The sequence below is a fragment of the Cololabis saira genome, chromosome 11 (assembly GCF_033807715.1).
Source record: "Cololabis saira isolate AMF1-May2022 chromosome 11, fColSai1.1, whole genome shotgun sequence".
Taxonomy (NCBI): Eukaryota; Metazoa; Chordata; class Actinopteri; order Beloniformes; family Belonidae; genus Cololabis; species Cololabis saira.
Genome location: NC_084597.1, coordinates 15,256,916 through 15,274,211, shown reverse-complemented (window position 1 = coordinate 15,274,211; position 17,296 = coordinate 15,256,916). Strand labels below are relative to the sequence as shown.

Genomic DNA, 17,296 nt, shown 5'->3' with positions numbered 1-17,296 from the left:
CGGAGGTCAAAGCCCCCAAAAACGATCATTTCTGAAAACTCCGGCCAAAGTGGAGATTTTCAAAAACTCCGTTTTCACGTTTGCGTCTAAACAGAGAAAACTGAGGAAAACTGAGATTTACGTCACTTTATGCGACAGAAACGTCACCAGCAGCGTCATGAGTGCGACCTGTGTTTACAATTTGTTTGGCCACCGTCAATATTTTCTTTTATTTTACCTGTTTTAAATTCTCTCAGACTCTCATTCCGTCTTGGAAGTAAAGCCTGAATTATGGTCCCGCGTTAAATCGACGCAGAGCCTACGGCGTAAGGTACGCGGCGATGCGCGCCGTACGGTGTGCGTCGCCGCGTACCCTACGCCGTAGGCTCTGCGTTGGTGTAACGCGGAACCATAAATCAGCCTTAACTGGAAGTTACACGTGTCATTTGTTGATGTTTTTTCCAGGATTCTGATTGGCTGGCAAGACGTTAACAGCGTTTTCATGCGGGTCCGTGTAAACGAGGATATTTTTGAAAACGTAGAGGGGAAAATATCAGTTTTTGTAAATACCCGGCTACGTGTAAACGTGGCCTATATGTATGCCTGATAATCTCTCTGTCAGCTGCACCATTGATCAATGTCACACAGCAAAGATTTTGTGATAAAACACTTTTGAGACTGATGCATGTTTTAAAAAAAACTAATTTAGACTTCAGAAGTAGAAAGGAACAAAGATTTTGTTTTTCTTGTGTTGACTTAACCTTGAGCTGAAACTGAAGTCTTATTCACGCATAGCAGTATTCGATTACATTAGAATATTGTCTTGCATTTTAAAGCACCTTGATTGGCTTACATTTCAGTAAACAAGTCTATGGAAGCAGCTGGGATCTAAAACACCAGTTCTAAGAATCACAAACATGCGTGGCTCATACACATACTTGCAGAAATAAATGGGGGACACAAAATGTGGTTTCGTGCTGCCCTCAAAGTTGTTTTGTTGACGGTTGCACCAGAAATGAAATACAAGATTTGTGAATTTACCCATAGCAGGACTCAAAAGATTTCCTATTCTTAAAAGAGGTTCAGGCGTTTTTTGTAAATGATATGCCCTGTTTGAAAGGATCCAGTTTTATAAAGAATATTTTTTTCCTCATTCACGGGACAAGCAACAAAGAATTCAGGCAAACACTCGCTGCTTTGACGGAGACCGTCACATGTACTTGTGATCTGATCAATAAAAGCCTTTGACAATAATAGCTGTAAACAGAGCCCACATGTCTGGATAAAATAATATGTTTAAATAAGAACAGGCAACGGTGGTTCGTGTTTTTGCCAACGATTTCTTAACTTTCATTCAGAGCTCATAGCGAGATCTGGATTTGCTTTCATGTGGATGTAAAGTTAGAAATATCCTTCATCTTTGTTTTTAGACGCCAGCGGGCATAATTCAGACCGAACACCCTTATTTATATTTCTTCGAAAAATGTCGGTCTTATTTCCAAGTCATCTCCAAAAGGATAAAGTTGGGAGAAAAAGAAAAAGCCTGAGCTGGAAAGATGGAAATGGAGCCATCTGGGGATGAGTCATCCCTTCTTTAGATCCCTTCAACAAACTTCTGGGTGTACTCTCATGTAAGTCCCCTGGCAGCTTGTTAAACTTGGGAGTCAGTGTAGCAGGGACGGCGAAAAAGTGACAAGTGACAAATGTAGAGAGGGAAACAGACAAGGAGAGGAAGAGGAGACAGACCGATGCCCTTAGAAGAACAGATGAGGAGGTGGAAACGGCAACAATCTCAACAACACCCTCTACAGCTGCTGCAGAGGCCTCTTATCCACCTAATCAAAGATGCACCACAGGGAGCCAATCATCTGCTGATGCAGAGCGAAGGAGGCTTTCCGTTACGCATTGGTGCTATGCAAACATGTAACAGTTCCATAAACATGCGCACACACGCACACGCACACACACGCACACGCACACACACACACACGCACGCACGCGCGTATGATAACTCTGCAACACTGAAGGCGTGTTAGGTCTGCTTAAAATACTGTCCGATGATTAAATATTTATGAAACTTAACATAGTAAAAGATCCCTGAATGTTAAGGTCTCTATTTGGTTCACTTTCAAATAAAAAAAGAAAAAAGTGACTTGACTGAGGAACATTTTAAGAAGTGATAAAAGTGCCAAAGGTTAAAGAAATCAGTCCGGAACGCAGTTATATATAGTTAATGCTCATCTGAGGGGAGAAAAGTACAATGCCTTTTTCAAGCGTTTCACTTTTTCCAGAATATGGCATCATTTCAAAGTAAGATGTAACCTAGGTGTTAAAACTTAAATGTTTCCCCATCTACTTTTGATCTGTCTAAGGGGCGAATATACTTGCTGTTCGCATCATGGCCGGCACGCGTATCCTGCCTTTATTTGATGCGTTGACATGTACGTTCTTCAAAAGACACTGAACATGTACGCGACCTGCAGTTCTCGCTCCGCCCGTGAGTTGGGCTCAAGTGACCAGACACGGAGGTCGGAAACTTGCGGACTGTTTTGAAGAGAGGCTGAGCAGGAGCTGTTATCCTCACATTTATGATCCACATCGCCACAGAAACAAACATGCGTGTCAAAACAGCGTGTTGAACAGCAGATCAACACAGTCCTGGTGCAGATAGAGTCGTGCTCGTTATGTCCATGGTTGCGGAAGATGCAGCGGTGATGGTGCTGGTGGGCTGTTTTTGTCCACTGATCATCAAACATGTGAGCTGGATACAGAGGTTCTTCAGTCATTGCTCGACCGACACCGACTTTGCTCCAGATATTTCGGTAATTTAAATTCCTGACGAAATGCGCGTGCATGCTCTAAGCTTTTAACTGGCTGCTGCAGCTCGATAGCTCGTCTCTGTCGCCACGTACTGTAGCACAGGATGGCAGTTAGCCGCTTTGCTGCGGTCTCGGACTCGCCATGTGTGGTTTTGAGCTGAATTAGCAGCCTTTTAATGAAAGGTGGAACTGGACGGTGTCAATCTGATTTTGACACATTGATTGACAGGTCGACGACAGTCCCAGTGCTCGGTTTTGCTAACCAAAGTCAACCTTACATCTTGCATACTGATAGCAGCACCATTGGGCTTGGAGCTGCTCTTTATCAGGAGCAAGACGGACGGCTACGTGTCATAGCATACGCCAGCCGTGGGTTGTCTGCCGGTGAAGCCAGATATCCAGTCCATAAATTGGAGTTTTTGGCTTTAAAATGGAGCGTAACTGAAAAATGTCATGATTATCCATTAACCTATGTCCTGACCTCTGCTAAACTCGATGCTGCCAGTCATTGACAGTTACATACAATTTTAAATTACAGTACCGTGCTGGCAGCCAAAACTGGGATGCTCATACCCTCTCCAGGAGATCACACCCCCACACACCTGACACACACCCTCAGAGAGTGGGCTATGGTACAACATTTCCTGACAGCTCATGTGAACGAAGCGGAGAACCCAGTAAAACTCACTCTAGATGTGGTCACAGCCTAGTTGTTTACGTGGCGGGGATGGCGTCTGCGGAGACGCCGCCCCTGTCAATGCGGCATGGCGTGAGAGTGACGCTGCCGGCAGACATCACGGTGGAGCAGGTTCTCCTGGCAATAGGAGAGCAGGTAGGGCATGGAAACATCGTGTACGCATCACGGATGAATAAAGCAGTGGTGGTGTTTATGAGAACGGAGGCCTTTGTGTCTCAGCTCATTAAGAGTGGCTTGCACCTGAATGATGAGTTTATCCAGTTTTCACCACTGGCAGTACCCTCTGTCCGGGTCACTGTGTCCGGAGTCCCCCCATTTATTCCCAATGAGGTGCTGGAGCATGAATTGAAGCGCTTCGGGAGGTTTGCGAGCGGGTTCCGGGCGGTGACTTTGGGCTGTAGGGACGCCAAGTTAAAGCATGTGAGGTCTCTGCGGAGACAGGTGTTTATGTTTTTGACATCGCCCGCACACGCGGGATGTTTCGTTCCGTGTGAAACATGAACAGGGGTTTTACATGGTGTATGCAAGCTCCGGGAATATGAAATGTTTCGAGTGTGGCAATGTGGGTCACAAGCGGATCGCTTGTCCGCACAGACAGAGTGCAGCGGGGCCGGCGGTGTCAGCTGTGACTGGAGAGGAGAGCAGCGCGGAGGCTGATCCGGTAAGGGAGAACGAGGAAACGGGCAGTTCTGGGGGGGTGACCAGTGCTCCCGGTGCTGGGGAGCTGACTAGTGCCGTGAATGAGGGGGGGGCTGAATGACAGGGCTGAAGCTGCTTCTGTGGGCGCTGTGGAGGAGGAGAACAGTACACAGCAGACACTGGCCGAAGCTCCTCCTACTGGTGTTTCTGTGTGTGGAGCTGCAGAGGCTCCACACTTTAGTGGTCCTGTAAAAAATGATCTTCCAGAGGAAGTGGAGGGTGAACCTATGGTTGAGCCAGGGCACATAAAAGATGACATGGAGAAATCAGAGCAAGATGTGGAGTGTTTGTCTGTGCAGGAAAGTGAGGTGACGCGGGTCAGAGTGGATAGTGCATCAGAGAAGCAGGTGATGGAGACTGATGGTGGTCAGGAATTGACCGATATGGATTATGACTCAAACTCAGATAGTGTGTCGGTTGCAGACAGTAGTGTGTCTCAGGAGGTAGATCTGTACTCTTTGGAAGAGATTAACGAGTTTCTGGATGAGACTTTTGGAAAAAAGGTGAATGTCAAAGAGTATTTTCCTGATGGGGAGAAGTTCATCCAGTCAGTTACAAGACTTCAGAGAGTTGTTGGTTTGGACATGCTGGATGACAAGAAACGGTATCGTCTCAAAAAACATGTCACTGGTCTCAGGAAAAGTTTGAAAGGGTCTAAATCTAGACACAGTGACAATGTTAATGAAATAGACTGGGGGTTATGGTGGGAAGGACAGTATGTCCTGAGCCATGGGACATACTTAAGTGCGGGGGTTGCTATTTTATTTTCCCCTAATCTGAATGTGAAAATCATATCCAGTGTGGAAATGGTGAACGGAAGAGTCCTGATGGTCAGCGCTGAAATTGAGGAATTAAAGTTCTTCTTTGTAAATGTTTATGATCAAAATCAGGGCACTGACCGTGAAAGCGTTTTTAAAATATTACAAGAAAAGTTAAGAAATATTGATTGCAGTGAATGTATTGTACTAGGTGGAGACTGGAATTGCTGTACAGATGCCTCTCTTGACAGGATGAGGGAGGAGCCACATTTTCAATCGGCCTCTGTTTTATCCCATGTTTTAAAAGGAATCTGATCTGATAGATGTTTGGAGGATAAAACACCCTTCAGACAGACAGTATACATGGGTCAAGGTATTGGATGGTAGAGTTAGTGCAGCTAGATTAGATGGTTTTATTTATCCGGTTGGTTTAATGCTAGAGTTGGCAACTGTCAAATAATCCCTGTGACTTTTACACACCATCACCTTCTTACAATGGAACTGATTTTATCTCCTACTGGAAAACCAAAGTCCTTTTGGCATTTTAATGTTAAGATGCTACATGATGAAACTTTTATTGAAAATTTTAAACTGTTTTGGTTTTACTGGAGGTCTAGGAGGAAGGATTTTACCTCTCTTATTCAGTGGTGGGAGGTAGGGAAAGCCCAGATCAGGGTGTTCTGTCAACAATATGCTTCCAAATTCACTGTCAACATCAGGGTAGCCATGCAGAAACTGGAGGAAGAGATAAGGGACCTGGAAAATGTCTCTGTCTCGCAACCAAAATACTGATCTTTTACATTCAAAAAGGCAGGAACTAAATATTTTTCTGCAGGAGAAAGCTAAGGGAGCTTTGGTTAGAGCTAGGTTCACCAGACTTCAAGATATGGATGCACCAACTGCCTTCTTTTTTAACCTGGAGAAAAAGTCTGGGAATCAATGTTTGTACAGCTGAGGACATTTGCCAGGAACAGTGCGGTTGCTGACCAATGGATGGAAAACGACGCGTACGAGTTTCCCTCACTGAGCGTCAGTCCTGCGGCTGTGGAATGGTAGAAGGAGAGTGGACATCTCCTTTCATTGGCAATGCCAGTGTTGGGCAGTTTCAGTGCCTGTGGGAAGAAGCAGCTGTACCATATCTGCGTGAAGGTGCTGAACATTCGCTCCCTTGCGGAGGTCAAGGAGTCGAGATGGGGTGAGGTTTTTGGTTCAGGCTGTACCCCTAAAGGAAGGTGGAGGGTCCTGTATAAGCCTCCCATGGAGAAGTGGATGGCTGATCTACAGTGGAGGATTATACATGGAGCAATAGCCACAAGCAGACACGTTGCTCATCTGGATCCAAACACTGGGGAGGGTTATCCGTTCTGCTCACAAAGAGAAACACTGGAACATTTGGTGGTTCTCTGTCCTCGCTTAACAGGCCTGTTCAGAGTTCTTAGAAAATGGGTGGAAGATTTGGGGGAGGTTTTTTCTGTCCCACTGTTTGTATTTGGGCCCAAATATGTGGTTAAAAAAAGAGGAATTTTGGTTCTTATCAATTTTTTGTTTGGAACTGCTAAGCTGGCAATCTGGAAGACCAGGAAGAACCAGATGGTAGGTCAGGGCTGGACTGATGTGGTTCAAAGTTTTAAGGGGTTGGTCGCAGCTCGGTTGAAAGTAGAGCATGTGTTTTATGCGCTGACTGGCAATCTGGACTCCTTCAGGTCTTGGTGGGGGGTTAGACAGATCTTTTGTTCTCTGGGGGAAGATGGTTCACTGGTTCTTAATCTTTAATGTATTAATTGTGTGTGTGTTGTGGACAGAAGTTTGCTAGTTTGTGTGTTCAAAAGCTGAAATCCCAGCAAATGTGAAATGGGCAGCAGCAAAGCAGGACCAACCGTAAAATATTTATGGGTTTTTCTCCAACAGCAAATGGATGCAAGAGTTTCTGTGGCAACCAGCTCTACTGTAGCAGCACCGCAACACATATGCTCAACAGGTTCGCATACAGCCCTGACATCCATGTCAGGAAACACAAAAAAACCTGATTCTCCGTAATGAAACCTGAGGCAAGTTATGTGCGCTGAATGGGTTAGAATGGCGATCTGGTCAGTTTAAAATGAACAAACTAACTCCCCACCATCCACCCACCAACCCACACACACAAACACACACACACCCACCCAGCGATGTCGCCGCTGGTGCCACTTCACCTGGCACCAGTAACCCGGACGTGACGGGAATGTGGGCCGCCCTCTGATGTCGCTGGGCATGTCTCTCGGTCCTTCTCTGCAGGTTGCTGCATCAGCTGTATCATGTCGCAACTTAAAGAAAAGTCTCTCGGCGCCATAGCTGAAACCGAACAGGAAGTCGGCCATTTTGAATTAATCGTGTAATTTTGGCGCAATTTATGCCATTCCTTCGTCAGTTAATACAGCCCGAACCGTAACGTGCACCCAGGTGTGTTATACATCAAAATGTGCGTTTTCAATGGTTTGACATAAAGACTCGTGGGTGGTGTCATCGGACTCGGTTTTGAGTCCTTGAACATAATTGGTGCAAATTAGCCCCACCCCTTCATCTGATTGGTCGATATCTGATGGTTCCTACTTTCTGCCATAACTTTTGAATGGTTTGATATAGAGATTCGTGGGTGGTATCATCTGCTAAATGTCCAGGCCTGAAGACATCTACATGCAAGTCATACAAGCGCTTCCACTGCAGCACGCCTGAACGTGCACAGGGGTGGGAGGGCCCGTTCATCGCTGCTTGCAACTTTAATTATTATTATTATGGTCTTCATGCAGTGACAACGGTGGGAATTTTAAGCAGCAAAGCCCGATGGCGAGGCAAAGCTGACAGTGTGTTTGTCATCTTTTAGCCAATTTTCAAAAACCCAGGAGTTGGTGAGCAGTTCATTGCCTTTACTTATAATAAAAGTGTATTCAAAAAGATGTACAGAGAGAAACAGACATAGACAACTTGACATTTGGTCCTACATAGAACTATACAGAACCGGCATCTCTCACTCTCTTTTTATAAAAAATAAATATAATATTAAGCCATCTGAGTTTTTCATGTTTCCTTCATCCTCCACTCCTCAGTGCTTCTCTCCTTAAGTGGCCATTGAAGTGATTAGACATGACTGTCGGCTGAAGAGAAGGAGAAGAAGCGAGATGGACAAGGAGAAGGAAACTGAGAGAGACAAATTAATAGCAGTAATTTCTGCTGCTACTCTGAGGAAAAAAAAGAAAAATATCCAAGAACCTCATAATCTTTTGGAGACAGGCTACAAAAATAGATGTTTGATGAGCCAGTGGTTTCTGAAAGAGCTGGCTTTAATCACTGTTTTTTAATTTATTTTGCATTTAATACAGCCCCAAGAATGATATTTGTGGCACCTTTTGTGAATATTAAAGATTGAGATTTCATATACAATCTAAAGCCACATCATGTGTATTATATTTTCTTTCTTTAAGGAAATTATCAAATGTAAAGGACATTCATGATAGCATGAACTATTGAAAAAAAATGGTCTGGAAATATTTGGACACAGTTTTAGTATTTTAGGGTTACATAGACAAAGTCCAGCTACAATTGTGTGAATAATTTCCATGCTCAGTTTGAAGCTGGTGGTATTCATATCATACCTCCTTGTTTTTTTAAAATGTGAGTCTTTAGTTTTGTCTTCAGCGAGTGAAGAACAGCTGGACTTGGATGAATCAGGTAAACCAACTGCAGAATATTAGTTTCCTTTGCACTCCTCCACTTGCATCTGTCACATCGTCAATGAACCCTGGAGACTCGGTTGTCGGAAGCCATGCGTATCCATGCCAGCACAGTGCCTCCTCCCGTTTTACAGGGGATGTTATTTGCTTCAAATCACGAGCCTTTCTAAATTGTCTTCATGCTTTTTGTGTTTTTCTTTTCTTGTGCACGATGATATTGGTTTCAGCTATTCAAATATTTTTGCCTCAGAACTGTTCTGGCTGTTTTTGATTTAGTCTGATCTGGGCTTGGTATTTGTGGTGAAACTACTGTATTTGCTCAGAAGTCTTCCCTTCATGGTAGACCTGGATTTCAACGACATCTGATGTGTATTCTTCACTTTTATCTCACAGTCATCCTCCATTGCCATCTTCTAAGGACATACAAACCTTTTTAATGCTCCTGGAGTTTGTTGTTTTGACCAGTCCTAATACCTCTTCCCATCTCTTGGATGCATTCATGTGGTTTTTGGAGCCTGAGAATTGCCTGTTTAGTCCACAATAGTTTACAACTGCTCATGAAATAGCTTCTGAGTCAATTTACTTTTCATTGAAGACTGTTCAAGAACTCTTAAACCTGTTGTCCAGTCTGGATGACAGTCCCCTAAAAGCTGAGCCTCCAGAAAATCTCCAGACCCAAACATTCGTCAATCACCCTCCTAATTTCTGTTTATTTTATGAGTTTAGGTTGCAGGAGGCTGAGAGGCCCAGAACTACCTCTCCCCTGCTACCTCCTTCAGCTTTTTCAGGAGGATACGCTCTGGGATTTCATGGGTCTACAATAGCGCCTTCGTCTAGTTGGAGAAGCCCAAAACTCCCTAAGGAGGTGCCCAGGAGGCATCCTGGCCAGCTGCTTGAACCACCTAAATTTGCTCCTCTTGAAGCTGAGCAGGGGCGTCAATTGGGTATGGCAAGGTATGGCAGCCGCCACACCTTGGCTTCAAGAGAAAATGTAAATGTTTGTTTTTTAAATAATAATTTTTAAAAAATTTATGGAATTACTCTGTGTCTATTTGTATTGATTATTCTATAACTTAATACATATAGAATAACTACAAATGCAAATCAGAACAACATGATCGATTTCACTAGTTATTTTACACTGCAAAAACTCAAAATCTTAACAAGAATATTTGTCTTATTTCTAGTTAAAATGTCTAATTTTTAGTAAAAAAAAATCTCATTACATTTAAGACAAGACTCAAAAACAACCATTTTCACCTGTTTCAAGTAGATTTTCACTTGAAATAAGTAGAAAAATCGCCCAGTGGAACAAGATTTTTTTGCTTGTAATGAGAAGATAAATCTTGTCCCACTGGCAGATTTTTCTACTTATTTCAAGTGAAAATTTACTTGAAACAGGTGAAAATGGTCAAATAACAAGTTATTTTTCAGGTGATGACTCTTGTTTTAAGTGCAATGAGATTTTTTGACTAAAAATGAGACATTTTAACTAGAAATAAGACAAATATTCCTGGTAAGATTTTGAGTTTTTGCAGTGAGCGAGACTGCATTTGAAAAAGTTCCAATTTTCTTGACCAGACAGATAAGCTACATATCAGACTTCTGTGACGAGTATTTGCTGGACGTGTTGATTAATACTCTAGTTAAGTTCTGTGACTCGTAACCTTGCCATACCTTAGCTTCCACTGAATTGACACCACTGAAGCTGAGAGGCAGCAACTGTACTCTGAGTCCCTCACCGATGACTGAACTTTACACTCTACTTTTCATCTCTAAAGGAGAGTCCTGCCATGCTGTTAAGCTTCTTCTTTTATCCAACTGCATCCATAATAAACCTCAAGATACTTGAACTCCACTTGAGGCAGTGCCTCATTCCTACCCTCGAGAAGGCATCCCATCTTTTACTGACTGAGAACAACGGTCTTTGGTGCTGATGGTCATCCGTGCTGTTTAACACTAGGCTGAAAACCGCTCCAGTGAGAGTTGGAGTTTGTGGCGTGATGACGCCAACAGGACCACATCATCTGCAAAAAGTAGAGCTTCAACCCTGATGCCATTAAAATCGGTTCCCCTCTATTCCTTGGCTGCGCAAAAACTCTGGTAGACAGAAACACTCCCACAGCCTAAAGTTTCAAATACTCTCAGGTATTGGAGGCTCTTTGCTTATGGCCACATTCCTAATGTTATTGTAAAAAAACAAACAAAAAAAAAAAACAGTGTGTATGATTAGTTGGTGTAGACTTTATTATGCAAAATGTTTGGTTTCATGACAGCCAAAGCAATTATGTCCCTTAGCAAAGCCTAGAGTAGCTCTCTGTTCCCCCTGTCACCCTTCAGCCTTTTGCTCAGACTCAATCCTGCCCCCCCCACACCCTCATCCCCCTCTCTCTGTTTCAGTGCTAATAAGGAGAAGTAGAACATTCTCTATAGAGCTGCCACATCTCATCAACCAAACCATGGCTCAAAAAACCTAACACAGTGCATGGGGAACAGAGAGGGGGTTGATGTGAATATAAGGCTGGGTGGAGGGTTAGCACGAGTGGGAGACTAATCAAATCTCATAAATAGCAGTGAAGAGAGTACTGTTAAAAAAAAGAAGAAAAAAACTAATTCTATTGTGATGTTTCACTGAAAATTGTGCAAGTTAGGGAACTGAATTTTACACACAGAGGCCCCTTGAAATTTGAAGAGACAACCTAATCACCAGGATTAGGATTCCTCCTCTCACTGCAAGAGTCTCTGAAAATGACACACAGAACAAGAAGCTGTGATGTTTTTAATGACAAGCTTTCCAGTGCTCAACCTTGCAAAGCTAGGAAAGCGAGTCCCAGCAAGGAAAGAAAGAAAAAGCGCAAAATAGATTGGCTGTGTTTATAGAGTACCTTGTACTCGCTGTAGACGTCTGTGTTTCTATGGTAATATAAAGCAGAGAAACTCAACAGCGAGCAGTGCAATGCCTTAAAAGGAGAATTTTAGACTAGGAGCACTGCCTGCACCTGAAGAAAATGCAGACATCTTTTACCAGTTGATCAATTTACCCCACTTCAGCATGTGATAGCATGCATTTTTATGTCTGAAATGAAAAATGATCAACATGATATAATAGCTAAAATCATTCTCATCTTAAACGAACTGAAACAAAATGTTGAAACTTATTCACAGCAACTCTTTCCTGCTGGAAACATTGCAAACTCCTCCAGCAGAGCATACATAAAGATGTATCTTTTTTTGCATTAATGCCTTAAGTTTGTAGATCTTTTTCAACTAAAAGTCCTTGGAGCGACTGAAATTCATTTGAAAACACATACAGCATTACCTGTTGTTGCCTCAGGTTAATGTGGAACACAAGGCAACAAATATACATCTAGAATGGAAAATTATGAAAATTATTTTTCTACAGTAACACGGATCAGAGCAGATTTAAATGCAGGGCGAAACGAAACTCCAGCCATATTAACATTTCAACTGATGGATGATCCTACGCTTTTAGCCTCAGGCAAAAAACCATGAGGGATTTGAGAGGCAGAAAAAGCGAAACCTCGCCAGCCACTCCGCCCTTCAATCTTCTCATCTTTCCATCACTTCGTGCCTCCCCTGGACTCTCCCTGGAGACCGGAGACTGGTGTTACGGCATTACAGCCTGCAGTGCTTCCTGCGAGGGACACGTTGGGTTGACGAAGAGTACTGGGAGCTTTATCCTGAAAGTGCCATGGTTTGTTGCTGCCCTTAAAAATGGGAGAAACCTGAAAAGCACCTTAGTGAGCTCGTGCACACGATCATTATGAAATAGGTTTGACGGGAGGGGCCCTCCGGCAAGTGTCATCAGCTTTACAACATCATGTAGCCTGACGCGTTGTGCATGTATTTCCTGTGTCTATGTCGGGACTTGAGTATGTAGGACCCAGATGCAGAGGCGGCAGGAGCTCCAACAAAACAAAACCGCTGGTGTGCAGTGGCCAAAACAAGACTCCAAACTAACCATGCCAAGAAACATGACGGTGAGAACAGTAAAGACCAGCCGAGAGCAAGGGAAAGACAAGAAAAGATATACACATGGGACTTGACGAGAAATAGGTGCACACGATCAATGCAGATGGGAACAAGGGAAGTCAAGACAAAACTAAAACACAAGAACACTGACTCAAAATAAAACAGGAACATAAACCCCAAAGCCATGACAAAACCCAAAAACCGTGATTCTGTGGTTATTCTGTGTATTTGTATATAAACTATTAACAATTGTTGATCACTGAACACAGATTTTGCCCACTTTGCTGTGAACATCTGTGATCACATGCTATTGTAAAACCGGGATGATGAGAAATTCTTGAAGGTGGTATGTTAAATATTTTTTTTTTTTACCTTGTCTGCACACATATTAATGATTGATACCATGACGGTAGAAACCAAAAGGCATATATATGTGCATTACTATTATATTTAATATATATACATACATATACGTATACATATGCATATACATACATAAATATACACATACAAACCCAGTGATTTTTTTTTTTTTTCGGGGGGGGGGGCAGGAACACACGGAGACACACGTCAAGCATTGGAAATCTGCAACAAAAAACCACAAACAAAACACAAAACCGACAAAACCGACACGGAGCCGTCCAAAACACAAGCAGCAATCGACCCAAATCTTGAGATCTGATCACAGTCTGAGCTAAGCGTGTGTGTTTGTGTGTGTGTGTGTGTGTGTGTGTGTGTGTGTGTGTGTGTGTGTGTGTGTGTATGTGTGCATGCATGAATGTATGAATATGTATATATGTGTATGTGTGTATGCGTGAGTGTGTATATGTCTATGTAGCTATGTGTATGTATGTGTGTGGGTATAAGTGTGTGTGTGTGTGTGCGTGTGTGTGTGTGTGTGTGTGTGTGTGCGTGTGTATGTGTGTGTGTGTGTGTGTGTAACCCCGCCACCCGCGAGACCAGAGGCCGACGAGGAAGAACCCGGAACCCAGGCCACCAGCAACCCCACAGAGGGGAGAAGTAGGAGGGAGGCAACCCACCGCCAGCGAGAATATTAGATCATGCTTTGGAAGCTTTATTAAGCTCTTGCAGTCTGCCATCAGCAAAAAAAACACCTGACGTAACTCTGGACTGACCATCTCTCCAGAGAATGAACCCTACTAAAACGAACATCAGGGCAAAGGTGAAAAAGGAAGCAACAATATAATATAACACAAAGAAGAGCTGAATATTTTAATAAAATGTTTGTTTTTAGGAGATTTCCAGTTTACCATGGAGGAATGTCCTGTAGCAAGGACAGGCTCACATGTTTCTCCCTTTTAAGGCAGGACTACTAGTTTACCTTGAGGAGCAGTGAAATGGCCTAATAACTGATGCTCCTCTGGCAAGTTATCATAAGAATACATTTGCTCCTATCGCCGCTTCCCACAGGCAGTGCAGACGAGCGGCTTCAAAATTAGAACACAATCTTCCTGAAGGCCTCGAAAGACGTTGAAAAGACGGGATCAATAACGGCAGAGAATTCACGCCAGGAATGGTTGTTTTTAGATCACAGAAGGGTGAACTTCTCCAGGCAGCTGCAGCACATTGGCCAGGCTTCGGGAACTTTTAATAGTACCGCCGAGGTATGTGGATGACAAAATGTCCCATGGGAGAGGACGTGGCCTGAAGTCAGGACCTCATGGGCACAGAAAATCAACTGAACTGTTGCAACTTGGGCTTTCAGCCCAACTGAAATAAAAGTGGATTAAAATCCTTCTGTTTACGTCTACTGGGTGCATCTTTGACTAAACTCTGCAGTATCTCAGGCTGCATGGAAACTGTCTTGCTCATGCAAAAAACTGAATAAATGACCAGCAATGGCCTATCAATATCTTGTGGCTGCACATGGTCGGTCGGTGTGCATATAAAGTCTGTAGAAGGCTGCACCTCTGCCCGCCGCTGCACCCACACATCAATAGCACATCAGTAATGACAGCTCTGCAGGTTTGGCCTTAACGACACAAAGAAGCAAGAAAAAGACAAAATATGAACGCGCAGACAAGATGATTAATAATTGCTCTGTGAATGTAAATTAAAAAATGTACAAAAAAAGGATGATAAGTTTGTAGTGTTACATTCAAATGACACTTACAATCTGGACTTCACACCTCTTAACACCCAGGTGAAGCTGGACACTTGTTCTTCTAAGAATACGAGATTAAACAAAATCAATGTGACTTCAGAAGTTTGAGGACTCCCCCCTGCTGGGTGTCCTGAGGGCTGAACTGTGCTCTTCTGTGACTGTCTAATGTGCCGTGGTCTCTTTCATCTGAACTGCAGAGCTCCGCCGACTGGTGCTGACAAAATTAGACACTGAGTCATGGATTTTACTTCAGCTGGAGGCTGTATGATTGAAGAAAATGACCAATTACTCTCTCAAATGTTTGCAGAGTAACAATTAAAAAATAAAGCTGCAAGCAGCGATGAACGGGCCCTCGTGCCCTTCTGCATGTTCAGGCGTGCTGCGGTGGAAGCGATTGTATGACTTGCATGTAGATTCTTCAGGCCTGGACATTTAGCGGATGACACCAGCCACGACACTCTATACCAAACCATTCAAAGGTTATGGCAGAAAGTAGGAACTATCACATATCAACCAATCAGAAGAAGGTGTGGGGCTAATTTGCACAAATGAAGGTGAAGGAGTCAAAACCGAGTCCGACGACACCACCCACGACTCTGTATGTCATACCATTCAAAGGTTATTGCATAAAATAGGGACTATCAAATATTGACCTATCAGAAGAAGGGGCGGGGCTAATTCATGCCAATGAAGGTCAAATCCCTAAAAACAGAGTTCGATGACACCACCCACGACTCTCTATGTCAAACTATTCAAAAGTTATAGTAGAAAATAGGGACTATCAAATATTGACCTATCAGAAGAAGGGGCGGGGCTAATTAAGGCCAATGAAGGTCAAGTACTCAATACCAAGTCAGATGACACCACCCATGAGTCTTTATGTCAAACCATTCCAAAGTTATGGCAGAGAATAGGGACTATCAAATATGGACCTATCAGATGAAGAGGGGGCGCGCTTTTTGGCATCTATCGTCGCCCCGGTAACGCTTTTGACTGAGGAAAGTAATGTGCGTCGTCGCAGGATGGAGACGCACATTTTGATGTATAACACACCTGGGTGCGCATTACGGTTCGGGCGAAGAAGCGGCTGAAGAAATGGCATAAATTTCGCCAAAATGACACGATTAATTCAAAATGGCCGACTTCCTGTTCGGTTTCGGCCATGGCGCCAAAAGACTTTTCTTTAAGGTGCGACATGATACAGGTGTGTACCGATTTTTGTGCATGTACGTCAAACTGTATTGTGGGGCTTGAGGCACAAAGTTTTCTAGGGGACGCTGTTGAGCCATTTTGCCACGCCCATTAAAACAAACCATTAAATATCAAATTTTTCGCCAGGCCTGACTTGCGTGCAAAATTTGGTGACTTTTGGGGCACGTTTAGGGGGGCAAAAAGGCCCTCCTTTCGTCGGAAGAAAGAAAGAAGAAAGAAAGAATTCCTACAGATACAATAGGGCTTCTAAGTGCTCGGCCCCTAAAAAGTATAAAATCAGGCCACTTATTTTTCAGTTTATCACTCCTCAAATAAACTGCTGGGTTCCAGTTTTAAAGATGATCTCGCCTAAGATAGAAGTACATGAAGAGGAGCTTCATTACTGAAATACAAAAGATCAAGCCATCTGAATATCAAAAGCATCTGTGCGGCAGCAGAAGAGGACAGTCTTATTAGCCTTCATATGTCTTTGAGTATTTGCTTTCTTAGTGGTGCAGTGTGTTGTTTGGAAACACATGAAGTGCCGCATTAGTACCCAGACACTTTCAAAATGCCATAAATGACAAAAGTAACATTTAGATGTTAACAAACCAAATTTTGACAGCAGCTTTAATGTTTACTTCAGTCCACGGGCTCTGTTTGTCTAGTTTTTCCTTAAAAGGCACACACCAACGTCACTTCGAAAGCTTGATTTTGCTTCTTAAACACAGATTTACTGAATATATGATTTGAGTTTCATTAGATAACCAATTCTGGTGCCAGCAAATTAAAGCAGGACTCCATAAGTAAAAGAAGAACAGGAGGTGAAAAATAACTAAAATTTTTAGAGCTTAACTCGGAGGGAGGGGATTAATTGAAAGTAATTAAGGATGTAACTTTCTCCCCAGGGACCAGTTCAAGCCTTCTTCCCCCCCATCAATCAGCAGCTATAAGTGGCACGCCTAAACCAGTAGACTTGCAGCGCAGTGTGGATAGACATCACTTCTTAAGCACCAAGTCATTCATCATTCTGGCGAGCTGTGATAGTCAAATAAATGTAGCTGAGCTGATGAGATACTGTCAAGAAAAACTAAACTGAGGCAAAAACTGTTGCTGGAAACTGACGAGGCAAAGTTGAAAGACGCACAGATGAAAGCAGCCTGATGTAACATCTGAAGGAAAGCTGTTATCGTTAGGCAGGTTTTCTACTTTGGAAGCTAGATCCATCTTTATTTTTAAAGCCACTCTATGTAGTAATACCCCTTCTGATAACATGGGGGTAGGATTTCAATAAGGAATTTTATGTTTCAAAATGAAGAGCACCTTTT

General features: G+C 43.2%; 1 protein-coding gene across 1 annotated transcript in view; it reads right to left on the bottom strand.

Annotated features, from left to right (window-relative positions):
* dab2ipb (DAB2 interacting protein b) overlaps positions 1 to 17,296 on the bottom strand; it is a 168,718-nt gene that overhangs the window by 34,139 nt on the left and 117,283 nt on the right.